A 27359-nucleotide genomic window follows, 5' to 3' on the forward strand; every position below is an offset into this window, starting at 1 on the left:
GGTCACAAATGTGCAGGGAAAGTTACGGTAAACACTGAACTATATCAGGTATTGGGGGTTTTACTCCAATCTTGTGCACATGTCGTGGTGTGGCAGGGGTTAACATTTCTGATAATGCGACCTGTGAAAACCAGCCATTTTGGAATTGGCAAGATAGAAGTTACAACTTGATGGAGATGAGTCCGGGACAACGGGTGCGGGCGTTTAGTCTGTGTAAAGCAAGACAATACATCCTGCTTCACTGTGCATGCGCACTAAAGCAAAGTGTGCTTCCCCTGTTTCATATGCTCAGTGTGGAGAAGAGTCCTGGACTCCCCTCCAGTATGATCTGACTTTTTCTAGCTGATGGCTGGTTTTCATACATTTATTCTTCCAGGCAAGTGCATGGTATTGTTAGTATCAGTGTGATGGCCATTCTTGGCATTAATCATGTAGACACAGATAATACAAGGCACTTACTAATGTATTGTGATTGTCCATATTGCCTCCTTTGCTGGCTGGATTCATTTTTCCATCACATTATACACTGCTCGTTTCCAGGGGTTTACGACTAGGGATGAACGAATCGACTTCTGATGAAACATCCGAAGTCGATTCGCCTAATACTTTGTCTGAATACTGTACGGAGCGAGCGCTTCATAAATTGGCTTCATAAATTAATTTCTACTGTAAAAAAACATTTCCCAAACTCGGGTTCGGTTCCAAGTGTAAGTGATTGATGCAAAAAGTTTTCAAACTTCACTGCACAGAAAACACTTTACTTGCTGATGCAGAAACGCCAGGTTGTGTATGGAGAGTAAAATGCACGTCATGTTCTCACTAATTTACGTAACTGCATTGTTGTTTTTCTAATCACAACCCCCTTTGGCGCGACCTGTAGCCCTGTTTCCGAAGAACCTCAGAGCTTTACTTTTGTTAAAGCAGAAGAAGGAAGCCGAGCAATGTTTTACTGCCTCTCAATAGAGATTATAAAATGGAAGGGAAACATTTCTAGAAAGAAACGCGGGTCTCTTTATGAAAGTAAAACTTGATAAATTATTGCATAAGACTTGGGGCATTTACTAACCCCCGTGAAACCCCCCTCCAAGCCTTTTATCCATCACACCCTGCAGAATGAAGGGCCGTCCCTTAACCATCTGTAGCGGCTCAATTCAGAGGGATACCTGCTGTTGCTTTGTCGCTGGCCCTGTTTGATTCCGCCGCCCCTTTTATTTTACAATAACAAAAATTGCCCGGTCGTTTTATTAAGAGAAAAGGACTTGCATCACGGGGTTTTCTATGAGTGACCATCGGTGGCCATGTAATTGCTTTGTAATGTTTTACCAAAGGACTTTATTAAGTAGCAGAACATGGATACACTGGTAATAGGCATTTACCGACTGCGCAGATACCTGCGGTGAGCTTCGCTGTGCGAGTGGATCCTCTCCTACTCTTCCCAGCTGTTCACCGATGGCGTCACTTTGCACGGGCTGCAGAATAGAGCGCTGGGGATCCAGGTACGACGGGTCAATCTGTGCACCTTTGTCACTCAGCAGACATACGCGGTGCTACATCTGTCCCTATTCACTTCCATGGAGCTGAGCTACAAAACTTGGACCCAAGCCATGGACGGTTGTGGCACTGTTTCTGGAAGAATGCGGCTGTGTTTTTCTTATCCATCTCCTTTAAAGGGGTTTTCCAGGCTTTTAATATTGATGACCAATCCTCAGGATAGGTCATCAATATCAGATCGATGGGGGTCCGACACCTGGCACCCCCGCGGATCAGCTGTATGAAGAGAAGGCGAGCGTGTGCTGTCTCCTGTCTCTCTTCCTGCTGCCATGCCTACAGCCAGCAGGAAGAGAGAGTGTCGATGGCACACGTGCACGGTTGATCGGCGGGGGTGCCAGGAGTCAGACCACCGCCGATCTGATATTGATGACCTATCCTGAGAATCGGTAGGTCATCAATATTAAAAGCCTTTAAGTTCATCTTAGTGGTAATGTGGTAACATGATTGATATCTGGGTCTGAGCAGCAGCATCTTCCCTGCTCCTTCTGAATTATTATTAGGGCGGTGCACTTGGACACCCAATTGCTGAAGAACTAGAAGGAAGGAGAGGTCACTACAAAATCTGTTCCCTGCGAGGGGTTGTCCCCCTTTAGAGAAGGAGAGCTCCTAAGTAAGGGAAAGCCCTGGGCTCTAATAAGACTCCATAACAGTGCCTCTAATCATCTTCTAGTACTGTTGGATGTTTCCAATGTCCAGGTCCAGTGTTGAACTGGCCCACCAGTGTACCAGAGGATCCTCCAGTGGACCCAGGCTCTGATAACAAAAGGGGCCCCAAAGCTCCAGGATTAATAAACAACTTGGCTGCCTTTGGAGCAAATCACTTGCCACCAAGGACTGTAATTCAAAACCCGTTAAACTTTATGAATGATATGGGGGTTGGACCTCGAGAATAAATTCCTCTGGTGGGCCTCAGGAAAACCCAGTCTGAAACTCCCCGGGTCTGTTAGAAAATGAAAGAGAATAAATGTAACAAGAAAATGCAAAAAATAACATTATAAATTGGTTGGCTTACATTACATATGTAGAATTACATTAAAGTGCTTCAATAGAAGGCTTATATGAATCCCTTCCATCACACCTTTCCAAAAATGCCCCCCTGAGAAAGCTGTTTTTATACAGTGCATTTTACAATGCTTTATAAACTTTTATACTGATTATAAAAAATATACTGAGAAGTCGGACCCCACCAGTCTGATATCAGTGGCCTGAGGATAGGTCATCAATATTGTACTTCTGAAAAAAAGAACATCTGGCAGCATACAAATGTTAAAAAAAAACAAAAAAAAAACTGTGACATCATTCGTAGACTTTTTTATATATATTTTTTCATATATGCCATGTATTGTGCAGGTGGTTATATTTTTTTTCTTTGTTTTATACTAGGAATTTTTATGCCAGTTTCCTTCTCGTTGTGTATAGCTGGAGCACCAGATATGCATTATGTCTACAGGAGCTGGCAGTGATTTTATTTTTTTTCTTCCTTAAGTTTCTCCTATTCATATTCTCCCTTTCTACTCAGCCTTATGGCTCATGCACATGAACGTGTGCTGCCTGCACTGAGCATTGGGGACCACCATGTGGACTGCACCGATGGGTGCAGACCCTTTCAACTTGAATGGGTCTGTGATCAAGCCACACTTCTAAAAAATAAAGCATTGTTCTATTTTTTTGTGGTGCGGAGGCACGGACCTAAATGCCACGGAAGCGATCTGTACTGCCTCTGTGGCCTCCCGCTCCGTATCCATTAACAGAATAAAAGAGCCATTTATAACTGAGTTTTAGATCGATGATCTTACAATGTTATTTTCATGCACCCGTCCATACAAACTGCTAAAAATTACCAAGGTACCAATCTATACAGTATCTCTTTTCTCTATATATGTATGTGTGTGTGTGTGTGTGTGTATATATATATATATATATATATATATATATATATATATATATATATATACACTGTGGCTAATTGACTCCCTTAGGAAGTGAGCCTTTCTTAGGAAATTGACCATGGTCCGTGATATGTTCTGTGCACAGCGCCGAGGAATAGTTTGGTCTAGATCGGCACCAGTTTGTTTCTTCTGTTCACTCCGAAGGGCAAAACAGATCATTGGGGGTCTTACCTCTGGGACCACAACCAGTCACAAGAACAGGGCAGCCCGTATCCCCCGTTTGAAAGGAGAACTGGTTGAGTATATGTGCACCACTGTTCCATTTATTGTCTTTGGGACATCGGGAGATGGAGTGCAGCACAGTTTTCTCTGGCAATTCTATAGAGTGAATGGAGCAGAGGTGCGCATGCTCGACCTGTGCATTCATTGTTCTCATGACAGATGGAGGGAAATAACTTGTTCTAAGCAGAATGCCGCCTTTAGTGAATCACTTTTTATAATGCCCATAAAATGCCAACCACTATAGACATATGTGTCTATGGGAAATTCCAGCCCTGCCATTACCACCTTCCTCTTGTCCCTTCCAGAGCTTCGGTTTTGTGACCATGAAGTTCCCCAGTCTTTATTAGGTAATATTAGTTACATTCCCTACAATAAAGAGGCTCGGACACATTGTTAGCTACCTCATGTATTGACTCATTTATTAACAGGCCAGTGGTTTTGAAATGGCCCTGATGATGGTGAACCCCCAACTCATCCTTCAACACTCAGGGGAGGAAAAACCCCCTAGTGGGGGAAACCTCCAGGGAACCATGGCTGAAGGACTGCCCTTCCCCTGGGCAAGGGGGTAAAAGCCATCATTTGAGATGAGGTAGCTTAGGAAAGTCCGGGTAAATTGTCACATCCAGTATTCGGAAAGTCTGCTAGATGTTGAATCCAGAAAATCCGGTAATGGTCAAATCCAGTATTAGGAAAGTCCGGTAAAATGTCACATCCAGTATTGAGGACAGAGACCAAGCCTGGAATCTGCCTCTTGATACAGAAGATCATTGTCCAGCAATGTCATGATGGTTTCAGTTGTCTTGGCGCTCCACCCCTTGGATCTTATTGGGGGTTTTCAGGGTCCTGGGTCTTTTCTCTCAGGCCAATGGAGACACCTTCTCGGGACAACGTTAAAGACAAACGCTGAGAAAAAATGAAGAAAGACCATTAATCCTAAAACAGCTCTATATAATATATTACTTCTCTGAAATGTTTCTGGAGCACATTAGACCTTCACACGGTATCTACTCACCTGGAAATCTGTATAGTTCATTAGTTGGTATATTATCAGGCCAACAAATCCAGTCCACTCAACCACCATGCCTGTCCTGGTGTAGATCTGCAGAAGACAGAGGGACAGAATGGAGGATTAGTGCCTGGCTCACCAGCAGCTATGGTATGGAGTGAGATGGGAGCATGACATGTCCACCAAGAGCTTCTATATTAATGTCACACAGGACATGGATTACAGAAGATGGTGAAAAGTGATATGAACTCACCTCTTCACATCGGCCAGTACATAGCTGGAAGAAGCCGATGGTCATACACACAGAAACTGGAAAGATGTGTTAAGGACAAGTAACAGAATTCTATTACTATAATGTGTCCTATACTGTCATGTCTCATCTGTCCTACAAAGGAGTCAGAGGTAGGGTTGTTGCGGGTATCGAAATTTTGATACCCAATCGATACTTTTGTCCCGGTATCGATACGATGCGCGCTCATGTTCCCTCAGCAGCACAGGGGAGAAGGAAGCAGTGTCTCCCTCCCCCTGTGCTGCTGCTGCCGCTGCCACCAGTGAACTGAGAGAGGGGTGGAGGAGGGGCGGGCGCACTGCGCCACCAATGATAGGACTTTTTCTACACAGAGCGGCGCCCAGAGATGTCCCAGCACTTACTATTATTCCTGGGCGCCGCTCCGTTCGCCCGCAGTGCCCCCATTACTGTCTCCTCTCCTGCTCCATATGCCAATTACTATCGGAGCAATGCCGAGGAGACATCAGCTTCTCTAGTGGGCGTTCCTTCTCCCTGCACTGCAATTGGACAGTGCTACAGCCAGGGAGAAGGAACGCCCACTAGAGAAGCTGATGTCTCCTCCCCATTGCTCCGATAGTAATTGGCATATGGAGCAGGAGAGGAGACAGTAATGGGGGCACTGCGGGCGAACGGAGCGGCGCAGAGGAATAATAGTAAGTGCTGGGACATCTCTGGGCGCCGTTCTATGTAGCCTAATACTTAGTCTGGACTCATATAAAGAAGTATTTAACACATACAGGAGGGGGATGTCGGCAGCAGAATCGCATTGCCGGCACCCTGCCCCTGACAGGGAGCTGCGATCAGCGGCAGTTAACCCCTCAGGTGCGGCACCTGAGGGGTTAACTGCCGCTGATCTGCCAGTACCCGCCTCCTGTATTAAGGGGTAATTATCATTGGTGGCGCAGTGCCCCCCGCCCCCCTCAACCCCCCACCCCATTAAAATCATTGGCACAGTGCCCCCTCCCCCCCACAACCTAGTATTAAAATCAGGGTCCTCTCCCCTCCTCCTCATTGGTGGTGCAGTGGCAGCTTCTGATCAGAGCCCCAGCAGTGTAAGCCTGGGGCTCCGATCGGTTACCATGGCAGCCAGGACGCTACTGAAGCCCTGGCTGCCATGGTAACATCCCTGATACTGTGTGCACAGAGCACAGGGCAGCAGGGACAGTGTGAGGTCCTATTCACCCTAATAGAGATCTATCAGGGTGAATAGGACAAGGGTTAAAAAAAATCCCAGTTTCTGGCCCCTAAGGGGGGAAATAGTTATTAAATAAAAAGTGTAAAAAAAAAAACTAAACAAACCCCACCAAAATATTAAGTATGAATCGCCCCTTTCCCAATTTCACATATAAAATGTATAAACAATAAATAAACATATTACATATCGCCACGTCAGAAAAGTCCAAACTATTAAAATATTAAAAAAATCAATGCGGTGAACGCCGGAACAGAAAAAATGAATAAAAACTGTGCGATTTGCCATTTTTTAAAATGCGGAATGCACGTGGCTTTTTTGGTTTATTTTTTCGCATGGTATCGAGTATTGCAATACTTTTTTATTGTATGGAAACCGAATCAAAAATTTGGTATCGCAACAACTCTAGTCAGAGGGAGCCGATAATCTCCTAGATGCCATAGACCAGAATTGTCTTGAATTTTCAGACACTATGATGGCAAATTCAGGGTGTCCCAGGTCTCAAATAGATAGCTTAGGTATATCCTACCAGTATATGGGAGTCACTTGAATGTCCAAAATTTACCCACAGCAGTGTTGGTAAGTGTGTTATGTCCAGTGTATCCAGCACACAACATGGCACTGTACCAGTCAGCTATAAGAGGATACAGGTCAGCAGGGCCACAATGGTCACCAAGGTTAATGCCATTCTAATGTGGCATAGGCGGCGACTGCTGAAGGATTTCTTGTACAGGCATACAGCTTGACCTAGGTTGTTAACGGCACACAAGAAAAATGCCGGTCCTGCGGCGATCCTGTGGACTGTAGGACTGATCCTCATCTAGAACAAAAGCAGAGGAATAAAAGTCATCAATATGGACGTCATGAAGATCTGAGAATACAGAACAGCAGAGGCCGCAGGTGGTGTAATTATACAGGGGTAGTAATACATAAGAATAGTCACCAGGGCGCGTCATTGTATTTATACACATCTCTTGACTTCAAGCGATGTCCCCCCTGTATTACTAGTCCTGAGACCTCTGTATATAAACTTACCGAGACGATGGCGGTCACAACGGTCCCAATGCAGCCAATCCATGCAAAGGCATAGAGGATTCTCTGGCAGATGATATGTCGCCTCTCTGATTGTTCAGACCGGATGATCATGAACCGGTACATGATGGAAGCGTTGCCAGCTCCTGAAATAGACAATACATGGGATCAGCCGGGAACGTCCATAGACACTTGTGATAACCTCCAGGACTCAGTGATGATTATAATCTCCAGTGATGGCCGCCGCTCAGCAGTGAATAGTGATTAGGGAGATATCACTGAGCGCTGGAGCCGCTGATCTCCTCATGATGTGATCTCTCTAAATCCACTTACCTAGAATGGCAGATATTATGAAGACCACTGTAAAGACCACCGATTCGGGAAATATTGCTCCCGTGTCACTGAGAAAGAAAGCAAAATATTGGGAGTTATTTGGACGCAAACCAGAGATTTGCGTCATGTCTTCTAATAGCAGAGGAGACTTTATTTCCTTCCATTGTAATCATCCTCCATAATATGATCTAATGTCCAGACACCGTCCAGTGCATAAAATCTCAGTCTTGATAAAGTCCCCCCCCAATGTGATGTTTTCTGTGCTAACAATTAAGAGATGGAGCTTATTAATCATCCACTAACAAAAATCATAACATTCCAGGAATAAACTGATAATACGGTAATAACAGTAATGATACTACAGAGGAATCCCGCCCCGTCCCCTCTTACCTGATGTAAGGATATTTTACATGGCCTGGGATGACAGTCAAGGCAATCAGGGCACAGAGGCCCGATAGCGTCCATATGACCCAGAGGAAAGGCAAGAATGCCAAACCCCGGATCTCCATGGCGCAAAGTCAAATATTCGCTAAGCGAAAGCAAGGATTTGCTGAGCAAAAACACAAGCCGATCTGTCTCTCTCTATATCCAGAGATATTCTGACCAAGGTAATGTCAGGCAGTGGTTTTCCAAGTCTCAGAACTCGGTGATGTCACTATCTTCTGTGACATCACACCTGCCGCAATCTGATTGGTCCTCGCAAGATTCTGTAATTTCATTGGTCCTCACCTCATTGTTAAATGATCACACATACTTGAATCTGATTGGTTCTTAGTAGCTTCTGTGATGTCATTGGTGTTCCTATCACCACACATGCCTGGATCTGATTGGTCCTCAGTATTTTCGATTGTTATACATATATTGCCAAGATGTTTTTGTCTTTTCAAGTCTTCTGAATAAATAAAAACTCTGCTTTATACACTTGCCACCATTTGCCAACAGAATGAGTAAAGCCGAGTGATGGACCCTGCTCCCATATCAGCCCCTACCCTCTATACAAGGAATGAAGGCGCCATGAAAGGTGTCTCTATTCTGCTGACAGTGCCAGGAGGGAAGGAGTCACCTCTCACTGCTCTGCGCCCCTATCCAAATTATTTCTGCTTGGAATTATGGTTATAGACATTTATTGGACAATTACCGATAACGCAATTCCATCTGGCTATGTATAAAGATGCAGTTGGCTTTCCCATAGCTGGAGCACCCGACGTGCATTATCTCTGTAGGAGCTGGCAGGGATCTTTTTTTCTCTTGGTTTCTGCCAGTCATATTCTCCCTTTCTACTCATCTTAAACCGAATATGAAGTTACGACTGCAGCCTGGTTTAGCTGAAGATTGTTGCCTTCCGCTAGAAGTTATTGTCCCGGCACTTAATGCCGTGTGTTCCTGTAACTTCAGACAAGGGGCAGCATCTAATGGAGATGGGAGAATTGGTTTGCCCATGGCTAGTTGTTAAGAATACCAGCGCAGGCAATCGTCTCTGCTCGAACACAGCTATATTGGTTACTGTAGGGGAAGTCATGTCTGGGCACAAGTGCCTGAGTTGGTTCAATGTTCCCTCTGCCAGCACCGGAAAGAAAGCACCAGTATTCCAAATGTTGCATGGTAGGTGGGGACCCGAATACAGATTTTACTTTGGGGCCCAGGAGCTATAAGTTACCTTATTTTCCGCTTTATAAGACGCACTTTTCCCCCCAGAAGTGTGGGGAAAATGGCAGTGCGTCTTATAAAGCGAATACAGCAGTATTACATGTCCGGCACATCGCAGACCGTGCTGTTCTGCATAGGCATAGCGGCCTGCGATGTACCAGTGACATGTAAACAGAGGCGCTATCAGCGGGGCCCGGCGCAGTCACTGAACTTCATTAAGCCAGGCCCCGGTAAGAGCAGCCATCATATATAAAGTGTATAAAGCAGCCCTTAGCATTGCTGCTTTGTTAAACTTGTAGAAATCACTTATCTGTAAGCAGTAATCTCCATGCACAGAGCGGGCAGGCTGGCAGCGCAAGTCGCTCACTCAGTCATGCTTCGGCCCTGCCCACTTTATTAATGAAATGGGCGGGGCCGGAACGTGACTGAGTGAGTGACGTGCGCTGCCGACCTGCCCGCTCTGTGCACAGCGAGTACTGCTTACAGATAAGTGAATACTGCAAGTTTATCAAAGCAACCTTGCTAGGTGCTGCTGCATACACTTTATATGTGATGGCTGCTATGACTAGGGCCCAATGTTATGGGGTCAGATGCCCCCATAACAGAGTCATCCACAGATCCCCAATAAGTGTCCTCCACGGCTCCCCATAGGAAGTGCCCTCCACGGGTCCCCATAGGAAGTGCTCCCCATCATTGCTAGGGGCTGCTGCATACACTTTATATGTGATGGCTGCAATGACTAGGGCCCAGTGTTATGGGGTCAGATCCCGCCATAACAGTCATCCGCAGATCCCCAATAAGTGTCCTCTAGAGATCCCCATAACACTGTCCTCCACAGATCCCCCATAACGCTGTCCTCCACAGATCCCCCATAACGCTGTCCTCCACAGATCCCCCATAACGCTGTCCTCCACAGATCCCCCCATAACGCTGTCCTCCACAGATCCCCCCATAACGCTGTCCTCCACAGATCCCCCCATAACGCTGTCCTCCACAGATCCCCCCCATAACGCTGTCCTCCACAGATCCCCCCATAACGCTGTCCTCCACAGATCCCCCCATAACGCTGTCCTCCACAGATCCCCCCATAACGCTGTCCTCCACAGATCCCCCCATAACGCTGTCCTCCACAGATCCCCCCATAACGCTGTCCTCCACAGATCCCCCCATAACGCTGTCCTCCACAGATCCCCCCATAACGCTGTCCTCCACAGATCCCCCCCATAACGCTGTCCTCCACAGATCCCCCCCATAACGCTGTCCTTCACAGGTCCCCCCCATAACGCTGTCCTCCACAGGTCCCCCATAACGCTGTCCTCCACAGGTCCCCCATAACGCTGTCCTCCACAGAGCCCCATTGTGGCAGGCGCAGCATTATGACGTGCCTTTTGCGCTGTGGCATTTGAAGAATTTTGATATCTCTGACTTTTAGTCCAACCAGACTGTCTATTACTCTGTAATTCCTCTAGCGCTGTTCTATGGAAACAGTAGTTTTAAAGAGAACACCAAATGCTTCAAATAACGTCTTTATTAACTTCAACTTTTCTTCATATATAACACTGCCGCCCCGCAGCAGATAGTCCATGTACAAAACACGTGTTGAAAAGATATCACAAAATGGCGGTATGCATAAGAAGGGAGGTTCAACTGTTCAATCTTGTCATTCAACATAAAATGATGGATATATTTCTTTATTGTATCCGTACTGTCACTTTAAGTTTTTTAAGCACTTTATGATCTCTCTGAGAGGTATATCTGAGATTTAATAGTTCTACTGGCTAAACTTGGTTTGCAGTATGCAGTAACTATTTGCAGATTGGTTGAGTATGATCTGGTATGGTTGCAATTTATATGGTTTGTTAACCCCTTTAGAACACATCCATATTTCACCTTAAGGACCAGGCCATTTTTTGCAAATCTGACCAGTGTCACTTTAAGTGGTGATAACTTTAAAACGCTTTTACTTATCCACGCCATTCTGAGATTGTTTTTTCATCACATATTGTACTTCATAACACTGGTAAAATGAAGTCAAAAAATTATTTTTTATTTATAAAGCAAATACCAAATTTACCAAAAATTTTGGAAAAATTGCAAATTTCTAAGTTTCAATTTCTCTACTTCTATAATACATAGTAATACCTCCAAAAATAGTTATTACTTTACATTCCCCATATGTGTACTTCATGTTTGGATCATTTTGGGAATGACATTTTAGTTTTTGGGGACGTTGCAAGGTTTAGAAGTTTAGAAGCAAATCTTGAAATTTTTCAGAAATTAAAAAAAAATAAAAAAATTTAGGGACCAGTTCAGGTCTGAACTCACTTTGTTACATAATAGAAACCACCCAAATATGACCCCATTCTAGAAACTACACCCCTCAAGGTATTCAAAACTGATTTTACAAACTTTGTTAACCCTTTAGGTGTTGCACAAGAGTTATTGGCAAATGGAGATGAAATTTGAGAATTTAAATTTTTGGGCAAATTTTCCTTTTTAATCCATTTTTTCCAGTAACAAAGCAAGGGTTAACAGCCAAACACAATGCTATATTTATTGCCCCGATTCTGTAGTTTGCAGAAACACCCCATATGTGGCCGTAAACTGCTGTATGGGCACACGGTAGGGCGTAGAGGGAAAGGTGCGCCGTGCGGTTTTTGGAAAGCAGATTTTGCTGGAGTGGTTTATTTACACCATGTCCCATTTGAAGCCCCCCTGATGCACCCCTAGAGTAGAAACTCCATAAATGTGACGCCATTTTGGAAACTATAGGATAAGGTGGCAGTTTTGTTGGGACTATTTGTAGGGTACATATGATTTTTGGTTTATCTATATTACATTTTTGTGAGGCAAGGTTACCAAAAATAGAAATTCTGAAATTTCATCTCCATTTGCCATAAACTGTTGAACACCTAAAGGGTTAATACAATTTGTAAAATCAGTTTTGAATACCTTGAGGGGTGTAGTTTCTTAGATGGGGTCGCTTTTATGGAGTTTCTACTCTAGGGGCGCATCAAGAGGGCTTCAAATGGGACATGGTGCAAAAAAAAATATATAAAAGCCATCAAAATGTGCCTTCCGGAAACCATACGGCGTTCCTTTCCTTCTGCGCCCTGCCGTTTGGTCATACAGCAGTTTACGACCACATATGGGGTGTTTCTGTAAACTGCAGAATCAGAGCAATAAATATTACGTTTTGTTTGGCTGTTAACCCTTGCTTTGTTACTGGAAGAAAATTTGCCAAAAAATTGCTTGGGGGAGTTATTTTTATAGAGCAGATTCTTATGGACGCGGCGATACCTAATATGTCTACTTTTTTTTATTTATTTTCGTTTTACTAAATATTTTAAAAATATATATATTTTATTTTAGTGTCAAGTCTGAGAACCACTTTTTTTATCCGATTGTCAGTGGCTAAATTGGGATATAAATTTAGTACTCCATGGAAGTTTGGTACTCCCTGAAGCAACCAATAATGCAGAGGCCCGGATGCTCGGGGCACGTGTCACACTGAGTAGTGGTGTCCTTCCGTATACCCCTCCTGTGACACACTCTGCACTTTTTTTTGGATCCGTCCCTTCTTTCCAATATGGGGGACCACCCCTGGAAAATGTTGGCCAGGGACGATCCGGGCACCTACAGTTCCCGAGGTACTCCGGCCTGCTCTTTCCCGGTCAGAAAAGATCAGGTCCTTGAGGACTGCCTCATAGAACTGAAGGAATGTCGCTGTGTTGCCAGCGCTCCGGGACAGCACAAAAGAGTTGTACAAGGCAACCTGTACCAAGTAGACCGCAACTTTTTTGTACCATGCCCGGGTTTTGCGCATGGCGTTATATGGCTTGAGGACTTGATCAGAGAGATCAACTCCTCCCATATACACATTGTAGTCGACGATACAATCGGGCTTGAGAACTGTTGCCGCGGTACCTCGCACAGGGACAGGGGTGATTCCGTTACCATGAATTGTGGACAGTACAAGGACATCCCTCTTGTTCTTATATCTGACCAGCAACAGGTTTCCACTGGTAAGGGCCCGGGTTGCACCCCTGGGGATAGGTACCAGGAGGGGGTAGGTAGGGAGGCCGCGTTGATTTTTCCGCACGGTCCCACAAGCGAACGTGGATCTGGCGGAGAGGGACTGGAACAAGGGGATACTAGTATAAAAGTTATCCACGTACAGGTGGTAACCCTTATCTAGCAGTGGGTGCATAAGGTCCCCCACAAGTTAACCGCTAACACCCAGAGTGGGGGGACATTCTGGGGTTTGAGTACGGGAATCTCGCCCCGTGTACACACGAAACTTGTAAGTGTACCCTGAGGTACTCTCACAAAGTTTGCACAGCTTCACGCCATACCTCGCCCGCTTAGAGGGAACATACTGGCGGAAAAGGAATCTCCCCTTGAAAGCAATGAGAGACTCGTCAACCGCGACCTCCCTTCCAGGTACATAGGCCTGTACAAATTTGGCCCCAAAGTGATCGATGACCGGCCTGATTTTGTACAGACTGAAATAGGCAGGATCACCTAGGGGGGAACATGCTGCATTATCTGAATAATGCAGACATTTCCGGATGGCCTCAAACCGGCAGCGTGTCATGGCCATACTGTAAAGTGGGGTCTGGTAGAGGACGTCCCCACTCCAGTAATGCCTGACACTTGACTAGGCCCATGTGCAGGTTTCTTGACTAGGCCCATGTGCAGCACGAGGCCCCAAAATGTCCTCATCTCGGCTGCATTACCGGGGTACAGCCACCAGGCCTAGCCAAAAAGGAGCCCGGGTGTTGAGCAACAAACTGTTGGGCGTACAGGTTTGTTTGCTCCACCATTAGATTTAGGCCGAATGCACACGGCCGTGTTCCGCGGTAACACGGCCTGGATTCCTGTTGAGAGCAGGAGCGCACGGCGTCATTGGTTGCTATGACGCCGTGTGCTTCATGCCGCTGCTGCACTACAGTAATACACTCGTTGGCCTACAAAATCAGGAATAACGGGCTCAAAATGATTTGAGCAGGTACCAGGTTCCGATCACTGCCCGCCGAGCCGCTGTGATCGTAAATACATAGGACGTACCCGTACGTCCTGTGTCCTTAAGGACCGGGACATCAGGGCGTACCGGTACGCCCTATGTCCTAAACAGGTTAAGTAGTTCAAAAGTTGGCAACTGTAGCTTGCAATTTGTATTTGCAATTGGTGGAACTGTAAGTAAACACATATACAGGGAGTGCAGAATTATTAGGCAAATGAGTATTTTGACCACATCATCCTCTTTATGCATGTTGTCTTACTCCAAGCTGCATAGGCTCGAAAACCTACTACCAATTAAGCATATTAGGTGATGTGCATCTCTGTAATGAGAAGGGTTGTGGTCTAATGACATCAACACCCTATATCGGGTGTGCATAATTATTAGGCAACTTCCTTTCCTTTGGCAAAATGGGTCAAAAGAAGGACTTGACAGTCTCAGAAAAGTCGAAAATAGTGAGATATCTTGCAGAGGGATGCAGCACTCTTAAAATTGCAAAGCTTCTGAAGCGTGATCATCGAACAATCAAGCGTTTCATTCAAAATAGTCAACAGGGTCGCAAGAAGCGTGTGGGAAAACCAAGGCGCAAAATAACTGCCCATGAACTGAGAAAAGTCAAGCGTGCAGCTGCCAAGATGCCACTTGCCACCAGTTTGGCCATATTTCAGAGCTGCAACATCACTGGAGTGCCCAAAAGCACAAGGTGTGCAATACTCAGAGACATGGCCAAGGTAAGAAAGGCTGAAAGACGACCACCACTGAACAAGACACACAAGCTGAAACGTCAAGACTGGGCCAAGAAATATCTCAAGACTGATTTTTCTAAGGTTTTATGGACAGATGGATGGGCCCGTGGCTGGATTGGTAAAGGGCAGAGAGCTCCAGTCCGACTCAGACGCCAGCAAGGTGGAGGTGGAGTACTGGTTTGGGCTGGTATCATCAAAGATGAGCTTGTGGGGCCTTTTCGGGTTGAGGATGGAGTCAAGCTCAACTCCCAGTCCTACTGCCAGTTTCTGGAAGACACCTTCTTCAAGCAGTGGTACAGGAAGAAGTCTGCATCCTTCAAGAAAAACATGATTTTCATGCAGGACAATGCTCCATCACACGCGTCCAAGTACTCCACAGCGTGGCTGGCAAGAAAGGGTATAAAAGAAGAAAATCTAATGACATGGCCTCCTTGTTCACCTGATCTGAACCCCATTGAGAACCTGTGGTCCATCAAATGTGAGATTTACAAGGAGGGAAAACAGTACACCTCTCTGAACAGTGTCTGGGAGGCTGTGGTTGCTGCTGCACGCAATGTTGATGGTTAACAGATCAAAACACTGACAGAATCCATGGATGGCAGGCTTTTGAGTGTCCTTGCAAAGAAAGGTGGCTATATTGGTCACTGATTTGTTTTTGTTTTGTTTTTGAATGTCAGAAATGTATATTTGTGAATGTTGAGATGTTATATTGGTTTCACTGGTAAAAATAAATAATTGAAATGGGTATATATTTGTTTTTTGTTAAATTGCCTAATAATTATGCACAGTAATAGTCACCTGCACACACAGATATCCCCCTAAAATAGCTAAAACTAAAAACAAACTAAAAACTACTTCCAAAAATATTCAGCTTTGTTATTAATGAGTTTTTTGGGTTCATTGAGAACATGGTTGTTGTTCAATAATAAAATTAATCCTCAAAAATACAACTTGCCAAATAATTCTGCACTCCCTGTATAACTAGTTCATTATACATTTCTAAATACAATATGCTATTGCAGTCCTGGCTGCCATGGTTACTTAGCAATTTTAGAAGCATTATACTTACCTGCGATGTCTGTGACCGGCCGGGCGCTCCTCCTACTGGTAAGTCAAAGGTCTGTGCGGCGCATTGCTTATTGCACAGACCTTTCACTTACCAGTAGGAGGAGCGTCCGGCCGGTCAGACATTGCAGGTAAGTATAATGCTTCTGAAATTGCTAAGTAACCATGGCAGCCAGGACTGCAATAGCGTCTTGGCTGCCATGGTAACCGATCGGAGCCCCAGCGATTAAACTGGGACTCCGATCGGGGGTCGGTCATTTTAATTAGGGGGGGGGCCGCACTGGCCACCAATGAGTTAAATACAGGGGAGGGAGGGGGACCGCACTGGCCACCAATGAATTTAAAACTGGGGAGGGAGGGGGGGGGGCTGCACCTGACCTCTTACAGGGGGCTATGATACGCACAATTAACCCCTTAGGTGCGGCACCTGAGGGGTTAATTGTGCAGATCACAGCCCCCCCCGTAAGAGATCAGGTGCTGCCATGCAGCAGGGGGCAGTCATGTACACAGTTCTTTTAGTATATTCTAACTTGAAGCGTCCCCATCACCATGGGAACGCCTCTTTGTTAGAATATACTGTCGGATCTGAGTTTTCACGAAGTGAAAAATCAGATCTGAAAAAAACTGTTATGCAGACGGATCCGTTCTGAACGGATGCAAGCGTTTGCATTATAGGAGCGGATCCGTCTGTGCAGACACCAGACGGATCCGCTCCGAACGCAAGTGTGAAAGTAGCCTTACACTATGCTATCTGTTGTTTTTGTTGTGTCACTGAGCTTACCTTACATTATAAAATGAATCTTAAAGGCATATTATCTTTTTCTGCTTCTGTGAACACAAACTATAACAGTTATATGACATCCAAAACATGATGTCACAGTAAATATCTCTGCTTTTGTTTTTAACACATAAGCATAGGAACTGTATTAAGGCTATTGGCAGGTCTAGCTGTATACACATATAAGCTATACTAGCAACCTAGGACTAGTGTTGAGCAAACTTCTGTTTTAAGTTCGGTGTCTAAAGTTCGGCTTCCGGTTAGCGGAGAATCCTGATATGGATTCCGAATTCCGTTGTGGTCCGTGGTAGCGGAATCAATAATCGGCCATTATTGATTCCGCTACCACGGACCACAACGGAATTCGGAATCCATATCGGGATTCTCCGCTAACCGGAAGCCGAACTTTAGACGCCGAACTTAAAACAGAAGTTCGCTCAACACTACCTAGGACAGGTCCTAGCTGGCCAGCTACACTCCCACCAAAATTACCTATAATTATATGTTCTTAGTGGTAGGACTTGAACATGAATTTGAGGAATTTTCCATCAGGTTCTCACCTCTCAAGTGTCTTTCATCACTCTCAAGTAGAACAACTAACTTCTGTATAGGACATTCCAACCTGAGTGGAGTAGTGAGACGTTTTCCTTTTTTGTCAAGTTTTGAGTCTCCTATTTGTAACTACACTCTTCCTACTAGGTTGTCTTCATCCTTTTGAACTTCTAGAACTTTGGCCAATTTCCATTGACTTCTAGGTAAACTTCTTCTTTTACTAACACCATGTCACCAACTTGGACATTTCTTCTGGGTGTTTGCTATTTACTTCTTAGCATAAGATTGGCTAAGTACTCTTTCCTCTATCTATTCCAAAACTGTTCTGATAGATATTGAACTCTTCGCCATCTCCTTCTAGCATATAAATCCTCTTTGGTGAACTTGCCAGGCGGTGGCTGTATGTAATCAGACTTAAAGGGAACCTATCACCTGGATTTTGGGTATACAGCTGAGGACATGGGTTGCTAGATGGCCGCTAGCACATCCGCAATACCCAGTCCCCATAGCTCTGTGTGCTTTTATTGTGTAAAAAAAACGATTTGATACATATGTAAATAAACCTGAGATGAGTCAGAGCTTGAAAATATGACTCTTCTCTGGTCACACAAGTAAGATATGACTCTTATGTTAATTTGCATAAAAGGCGGGAGGTACAAAAATGCATAATACTTATTGAATTCGTCTGCAAATGAAATTAAAATTGTAATTTATATGTTTAGGGTAACACTATGAACATTTAGAAACGCTCAGTGAGGGTAGCATAGTAGAGGTGACAGGTTCCCTTTAAGGTGAAGTAGATGGTTGGGAGTTAGAGGGTCCAAACTTGTTGGATCGTTGATGTTATCAACTGTAAATGGACGACTGTTAACAATAGACATTACTTCATAGAATAGGGTCCTAAGTGAAGCATAATCTATTCTTCCGGCGTTCTTTTTCAACACTGAACTTAACACATTTCTTACAGTTCTGATTTGTCTTTCCCAAACTCCTCCTGTAGGGCTTGCATGTGGAGCATTCATATGAAAATCACACTGTTTCTCTAACAAATACTCAGTTACTTTTTCTTTTAGAGCTTTCTTCAATTCATTCTTTGCTCCGACAAAATTAGATCCTTGGTCAGATCTAAGCTCTCTGACAGTGCCTCTAATGGCTATGAAACATCTCAAGGCGTTGATGAATGCGTCAGTTGACATATCCTCTAACATTTCCAGGTGAATTGCTCTGGAGCTCAGACATGTAACTATTAGTCCATATCTCTTATACTCATTGCGGTTCTGTTGGGTGATGAATGCGCCAAAAGAATCCATTCCGCTTTAAAGAAATAGTGGTGATGGATTTACACGATCTACCGGTAACATTCTTTGTTCTTCTATAGGTCAATGTGCCTTTCTGCAGACTACACATTTACTTATATACAGTCAGGTCCATAAATATTGGAACATCGACGCAATTCTAACATTTTTAGCTATATACACCACCACAATGGATTTGAGATGAAACTAACAAGATGTGCTTTAACTGCAGACTGTCAGCTTTAATTTGAGGGTATTTACATCCAAATCAGGTAAACGGTGTAGGAATTACAACAGTTTGCATATGTGCCTCCCACTTGTTAAGTGACAAAGTAATGGAACAGAATAATAATCATAATTCAAACTTTCACTTTTTAATACTTGGTTGCAAATCCTTTGCAGTCAATTACAGCCTGAAGTCTGGAACGCATAGACATCACCAGACGCTGGGTTTCATCCCTGGTGATGCTCTGCCAGGCCTCTACTGCAACTGTCTTCAGTTCCTGCTTGTTCTTGGGGCATTTTCCCTTCAGTTTTGTCTTCAACAAGTGTAATGCTCAATCGGATTCAGGTCCGGTGATTGACTTGGCCATTGCATAACATTCCACTTCTTTCCCTTAAAAAAACTCTTTCTTTGGTTGCTTTTGCAGTATGCTTTGGGTCATTGTCCATCTGTACTGTAAAGCACCGTCCAATGAGTTCTGAAGCATTTGGCTGAATATGAGCAGATAATATTGCCCAAAACACTTTTGTCAGCAGTCACAAAATCAAAAAATACAAGAGAGCCAGTTCCATTGGCAGCCATACACTTCTGCAGGAAGGCTATTCCATGCATCCACTACTCTCTCAGTAAAGTAATATTTCCTGATATTGCTTTTAAACTTTTGCCCCTCTAATTTAAAACTATGTCCTGTTGCAGCAGTTTTTCTTCTTTTAAATATTCTCTCCTCTTTTACCTTGTTGATTCCCTTTATGTATTTAAAAGTTTCTATCATATCCCCTCTGTCTCGTCTTTCTTCCAAGCTATACATGTTAAGGTCCTTTAATCTTTCCTGGTAAGTTTTATCCTGCAATCCATGTACCAGTTTAGTAGCTCTTCTCTGAACTCTCTCCAAATTATCAATATTCTTCTGGAGATATGGTCTCCAGCAGTGATGGCCAGTTCGCATTGTTCGCCCGCGAACATATGCGGGCTGCCATCTTTTTTCACAAGTCCGGTGAGGCACAGGTAAGCCCATACCTGTGCCTGTGCACAAGCCGGTCTGAAAACAAGTGCGGTCAGCGGGAGCAGGCAGTTCCAAGAACAGCCACCGGGGGCCTTCATCGGGCTGTTCTCGGAACTGCCTGCTCCCGGTGACTGCATTTGTTTTCACTCCGGCTCGCGGCACAGGCACAGGTAAGGGCTTACCTGTGCCTCGCCGGACTTGTGAAAAAAGATGGCAGCCCGCATATGTTCGCGGGCAAACAATGCGAACTGGCCATCACTGGTATCCAGTACTGCGCACAATACTCCAAATGAGGTCTCATTAGTGCTCTGTAGAGCGGCATGAGCACCTCCCTCTTTCTACTGATAATGCCTCTCCCTATACACCCAAGCATTTTGCTAGCATTTCCTGCTGCTCTATGACATTGTCTTCCTACCTTTAAGTCTTCGCAGGTTTCCTCTTGCGCATAACTCTTGGCTTTCTTTCACTAGTTTAATTGCAGATTCTGTAGACTCTAGACTTATGAGACCATCATCTACATAAAAAAAATTCTTAAGAAAATTTGCTGCTGATGGGCAATCCTTTTCATTCTGATTGGCCAGGTACTTCATACCATAATTGGCGCAACCTGGAGATGATTCTGCTCCAAACAAGTGTACTTTCATTCTGTATTCTGCTGGCTCTGTATCTCCATCCTCCCACCATAGAAACCTCAGGAAGTCTCTATCTTCATTTTTCACATGAAACTAGTGGAACATCTTTTCAACGTCACACATGACCGCTACGGGATACTTTCTGAATCCACAGAGTACTCCAGGCAGAGTGTTTGTAAGATCTGGTCATTTTAGTAGATGATAGTTCAATGCAATGCAAGCTAGTTGTACTTTGCTGAGCAATCAAATAATACTCTAATCTTATCTGATATCTTTGAGTGGTAAACACCTTGATGTGGGATGTACCACACTTCTCCTTCTTTAGGTTGGTTATTAACTTTCTCTGCATGTCCTTCTTCAAGGATGCCTTCCATGAATTTCAAATAATCCTGTTTGAATTTGGGATCTCTTCCCATCTTTTTCTTCAAACATTTCATTCTTGCTAGGGCAAGATTTTTGTTATTTGACAGACGAGGTCACTCTCTAAAAGGTAAGGGCATTTCAAGATGACCTTGTTGATTCTGCTGAATACTTTCTTCTAGAGTGTGTACGAACTTTGTCTTCTTCAGATACACTCTTTTCTTTATAACTTATGTCTGCAAAGTCAGATTCAAGGATCTTGATTACTTTTGCTGGACTTACAGTTGGTAACGCTTGGACAGATATTCGATGACACAATTCTGTCACCTGTCATGAGTTTGCAATCTGCTGTTTTCCTCCAACAACACCCCATCCTAGATCAGTTTGAACAGAGTAGGGTTCACCCTTTCCTTCTGTGATTACCTTTCATGGTACCAAGGCTTCGGGACAATCGTAACCTATCAACAGTCTAACACCAAACTCCTTCAGCGGGGACATTTCATGAGATATGACAGATAGGTGCTCCCATTCATTGGCTGTTTCACAGGTAGGTATGCAATTTCGATCTAGAGGTATATCGTGTTTTGTATAAGCTGGAGGTAGATCTAATGTGCAGTTTGAATGAAGTCCTCTAACTCTCAGTCCTTTGACCCTTTGACTGTTCACTAATGTGTCTCTCCCCGTCATTGTGGTGAGTTTGAGCTTCACTGGTTCTGTAGCCACTTGTAATTTCTTGCAGATTTCTTGATCAATGAAGGTGACGTCACTCTAGGCATCCAGTAGCGTATACCTTCTTGTTCTTCCTTTCAGGATTTAATATGTACACTCGTACAACCATTGATGTGCCATTGCTTTCTCCTTCCCTCACTCTACAAGAAAATACTGATACTTTCTTTCCTTCCTCAGTATCTTTATGTATTGAGGATTTATCTTTCTTTGGACGTTCTTCATGTAGTGGTGTAGGATGGTGTCCTTTGCAAACGCTGCATGTGGCCTTTTTCTTACACTCCTTAGTAACATGGCCTTTTCTTAGGCATCCGAAACACAGTTGGTTATCCAGCACAAATTTTTTCTTTTCGTCTGGGGACTTATCCTTCAATTGTTGGCACTTATATATGGAGTGGTTCTTTCCACAGAACATACACTTGAAGGTAGTGTGAAGATTTGTTGGTTCTGTCTCTCTACTGATCCCAGTAGTGACTTTGAGCTTGCTCTCGTAGGTATCTGGACCTTTATCTGCTGTGTTGGTTGCAAAGCTAGTTGCTCTTGCACGTCTTATCTCTCTTGCAGGCCTTTCTTCTAAGGTTTTTAAGACGTAAGATGATGTTACTGGATTACATTCTATCCGTGCTTCCTTATTGACGAACTCAGAGAACTCTTTAAAACTTGGGAAGTTCTTGCCTAGATCTAACTGTTCAGTCACATAGCGATTCCATCTAGTAGCCACTTCTTCAGGTAGCTTAGTTAGCATCCTGTGGTTTTCTAGATAGTCATTCAGTACTTCTAGACCTTGAACATGTGGGATGGCATTGCTGCATGCTTGCAGGAAGTCACCATACTCTTGGAGTCTGAAATGTTCTTTAGGACCTATTTTAGGCCAGTTAGTCAATCTCTCTAAAAGCTCTTTGTACTAAGAAAGAATGACCATATCTTGCATTTAATTTTTCCCAAGCTTCCTTGTAGGCTTCTTCGTCTTTTCTATAGAAGTTACCTTCAAGAACTTTCTTTGCTTCCCCACCAACATATCTCTGAAGGTAGAATAACTTGACGATTGGACTAAAGCATTGATGCTCAATGATCATTTCAAAGCTTGCCTTCCACTCTATGAACTTAAGTACGTCTCCTGAAATTACAGTGGGTTCCGGCAGGGAAGTCTAGCAAGGACTGTTTTCTGTTGTCCTGTTGGGGCACTCTCCTGAGCATTGCCGTGACATCTAGGAATAGAATCATCCGATTCTATTTTCTCACTTTAGTTCTGAATTAGGTTATTCCTTTTCTTTATCTTTTCTGGTAGAGAGAGAGAGTAAATTCACACACCTTTTTCCTAACACTGGACTAGGCCTTTCTTTGTTTTTCTGAGCAGGGATGGAAGGATAATTACTTATTCTCTCACTAAATGCTGGAGATTCCCTTCCATTCTCATGGGCGTAAGTAGGAAAGTAGGAGTCTGCTTCTTCACTTAGAACAGATTTGAACCTATGACCACTCTGATTCATATCCTCCTCGTGTACTTTGAGTCTGGCTTCTATGATCTTAACTTCTTTTTGCCTTTCCAGACTTTTCAATTCAGCTTCCATTTGATGGCGTACATCCTCTTCAGCTTTCTTTTCAGCCATCAGTTGGCGCTGCGCCTCAATGGCAGCTTCCATTTCAATTTCTGACAGCAAGTTGTTCAGCTAATTCCTTTATTTTGGCTGAAGTATTTGAAGACTCTGATATGTGGGTGGCACTTCTGCTAGCAAAGGAAGTTACACTTGAGATTGTGGTACCACCTAAGAACCTAGCATAGTCTCTCATAAAAAGCTCATTCATTCTACTTTTTGCTTTAACTTCATCATAGTTTTCTGCAGATGATAGTTCTCTCATGAGCTTCACCAAATCTTTAGTGACCGCAGTACATGTGTCCATGTTCCTTACAATGCTCTGGGAAGGTGTCGTAAACGACCGCAGGTTGACATATGCTGCCATAAGCTCCGATTCAGATTCTTCTACCATCTCTACCATATAACTCAAGTTCCTTTTTGTACTTTCTTGCTTTAGCTTTCTACGAATGTCTTTAATGTATGATTTCCACCTATCATACATCCGGGCAAACTTTTTCTCCTTTAATGCTGCTTCTTGCATCTTTGAGGTCGGTTTTCTGGCACGTGATGAACGTCTTAGTTCATCTGTTTGGGCTATATTTGTTTGAGGCAAGACTAATGCTGCTTTAGACTCTTCTACCTCAGACAGATTCCCTTGCTCTTCAATTTCTACTCTATCTATCTTTGTATCCTCTAACAGTGGCATGGTAATACTAAGCTCAGACATTTTACTTTAAATGCTATAACAATCAATACAAATATTAGGAGGCCTTTCACTTTAAATGCAATATTGACAAATGCAGAAATAAATGACTTTAACTTCAAATGTAACAGCGATAAATGCAGGCAATAAATGACTTTCACTTTTTAAATGCAATAGAGTCCGTATAATACAAACTGTCCTTTTTGTTTTACTTTAACGTCTTTATCTGAACACAAAAATGTCTCTTTATGCCAAGCCTATATGCAATAATAAGTAATAAAAGGAAAGCTCTGACCTTATTCTGAAGAGCAGGATACTGTGATCTGAAGGTTGCTGGAACAAATGTCTGTTTTAAAGGAGACTTTGTATTTTCTTGATTTGATGTGATGCGATGCTCTGCGCTGACTTGCGATTCCCTGCGCTGAGTTCTGATGCTCTGCAGACTTGCGATGCTTTGTGATGACTTGCGATGTGCTGGCTTGGATACGCTGCTGCAGTCTTTCGGCCCAGTGGCGGGAAACTAGCTGACTGCAGTACGTGGTCTCTCCGTGGATAGCGGTGCAGGCACTCTATCTCTGGACTTTGGCCTCCCACCATGCGTCTCTTTCTCTCTCGGGATCGCAGAAGGGTTGGCGCTCTTTCTCTGACTATCTTGCCTTTGACTCCCAGCTCCCCAGCCACTCAGCTGTTTCACAATGCTGTCACGCTCTGTTGAGTGCGTCTTTCTAGGCCAGTGATGTCACATTGGTCACGTGGCCTTGGTGAAGCTCAGTCCTATTTAAATGAATGGGCATGGCCTGCAGTGACAAGCACAGGCACTGTGCAAGGTTTGCAATGCGGAGGCCGCAGCGCTCACTGGAGCACCGCGACCTCTTTAAACAGCAGAAGTCGGACCCCACCAGTCTGATATCAATGGCCTATCCTGAGGATAGGTAATCAATATTGTACTTCTGAAAAAAAGAACATCTGGCAGCATACAAATGTTAAAAAAAATAAAAACTGTGACATCATTCGCAGACCTTTTTTTTCCCTCATATACAGGTCCTTCTCAAAAAATTAGCATATTGTGATAAAGTTCATTATTTTCTGTAATGTACTGATAAACATTAGACTTTCATATATTTTAGATTCATTACACACAACTGAAGTAGTTCAAGCCTTTTCTTGTTTTAATATTGATGATTTTGGCATACAGCTCATGAAAACCCAAAATTCCTATCTCAAAAAATTAGCATATCATGAAAAGGTTCTCTAAACGAGCTATTAACCTAATCATCTGAATCAACTAATTAACTTTAAACACCTGCAAAAGATTCCTGAGGCTTTTAAAAACTCCCAGCCTGGTTCATTACTCAAAACCGCAATCATGGGTAAGACTGCCGCAAGAGGGTAAGACACAGAAAGAAATTTCTGAACGAATAGGCTGTTCCCAGAGTGCTGTATCAAGGGACCTCAGTGGGAAGTCTGTGGGAAGGAAAAAGTGTGGCAGAAAACGCTGTACAACGAGAAGAGGTGACCGGACCCTGAGGAAGATTGTGGAGAAGGGCCGATTCCAGACCTTGGGGGACCTGCGGAAGCAGTGGACTGAGTCTGGAGTAGAAACATCCAGAGCCACCGTGTACAGGCGTGTGCAGGAAATGGGCTACAGGTGCCGCATTCCCCAGGTCAAGCCACTTTTGAACCAGAAACAGCGACAGAAGCGCCTGACCTGGGCTACAGAGAAGCAGCACTGGACTGTTGCTCAGTGGTCCAAAGTACTTTTTTCGGATGAAAGCAAATTTTGCATGTCATTCAGAAATCAAGGTGCCAGAGTCTGGAGGAAGACTGGGGAGAGGGAAATGCCAAAATGCCTGAAGTCCAGTGTCAAGTACCCACAGTCAGTGATGGTCTGGGGTGCCATCTCAGCTGCTGGTGTTGGTCCACTGTGTTTTATCAAGGGCAGGGTCAATGCAGCTAGCTATCAGGAGATTTTGGAGCACTTCATGCTTCCATCTGCTGAAAAGCTTTATGGAGATGAAGATTTCATTTTCCTGCTCACAGTGCCAAAACCACTGGTAAATGGTTTACTGACCATGGTATTACTGTGCTCAATTGGCCTGCCAACTCTCCTGACCTGAAACCCAGAGAATCTGTGAGATATTGGGAAGAGAAAGTTGAGAGACGCAAGACCCAACACTCTGGATGAGCTTAAGGCCGCTATCGAAGCATCCTGGGCCTCCATAACACCTCAGCAGTGCCACAGGCTGATTGCCTCCATGCCACATTGCCACATTGAAGCAGTCATTTCTGCAAAAGGATTCCCGACCAAGTATTGAGTGCATAACTGAACTTAATTATTTGAAGGTTGACTTTTTTTGTGATAAAAACACTTTTCTTTTATTGGTCGGATGAAATATGCTAATTTTTTGAGATAGGAATTTGGGGTTTTATGAGCTGTATGCCAAAATCATCAATATTAAAACAAGAAGAGGCTTGAACTACTTCAGTTGTGTGTAATGAATCTAAAATATATGAAAGTCTAATGTTTATCAGTACATTACAGAAAATAATGAACTTTATCACAATATGCAAATTTTTTGAGAAGGACCTGTATGCCATGTATTGTGCAGGTGGTTATATTTTTTTCTTTGTTTTATACTAGGAATTTTTATGCCAGTTTCCTTCTCGTTGTGTATAGCTGGAGCACCAGATATGCATTATGTCTACAGGAGCTGGCAGTGATTTTATTTTTTTTCTTCCTTAAGTTTCTCCTATTCATATTCTCCCTTTCTACTCAGCCTTATGGCTCATGCACATGAACGTGTGCTGCCTGCACTGAGCATTGGGGACCACCATGTGGACTGCACCGATGGGTGCAGACCCTTTCAACTTGAATGGGTCTGTGATCAAGCCACACTTCTAAAAAATAAAGTATTGTTCTATTTTTTTGTGGTGCAGAGGCACGGACCTAAATGCCATGGAAGCGATCTGTACTGCCTCTGTGGCCTCCCGCTCCGTATCCATTAACAGAATAAAAGAGCCATTTATAACTGAGTTTTAGATCGATGATCTTACAATGTTATTTTCATGCACCCGTCCATACAAACTGCTAAAAATTACCAAGGTACCAATCTATACAGTATCTCTTTTCTCTATATATGTATGTGTGTGTGTGTGTATGTATATATATATATATATATATATATATATATATATACTCACCTAAAGAATTATTAGGAACACAATACTAATACGGTGTTGGACCCCCTTTTGCCTTCAGAACTGCCTTAATTCTACGTGGCATTGATTCAACAAGGTGCTGATAGCATTCTTTAGAAATGTTGGCCCATATTGATAGGATAGCATCCTGCAGTTGATGGAGATTTGAGGGATGCACATCCAGGGCACGAAGCTCCCGTTCCACCACATCCCAAAGATGCTCAATTGGGTTGAGATCTGGTGACTGTGGGGCCATT

The 27359-nt window shown here is 43.8% G+C and overlaps 1 protein-coding gene across 2 annotated transcripts in view; it reads left to right on the forward strand.

The window, feature by feature from the left end:
* FAF1 (Fas associated factor 1) overlaps positions 1–27359 on the forward strand; it is a 303897-nt gene that overhangs the window by 176331 nt on the left and 100207 nt on the right. The window lies entirely within an intron of this gene.

The sequence above is a fragment of the Bufo bufo genome, chromosome 9 (assembly GCF_905171765.1).
Source record: "Bufo bufo chromosome 9, aBufBuf1.1, whole genome shotgun sequence".
NCBI classification, from domain to species: Eukaryota; Metazoa; Chordata; class Amphibia; order Anura; family Bufonidae; genus Bufo; species Bufo bufo.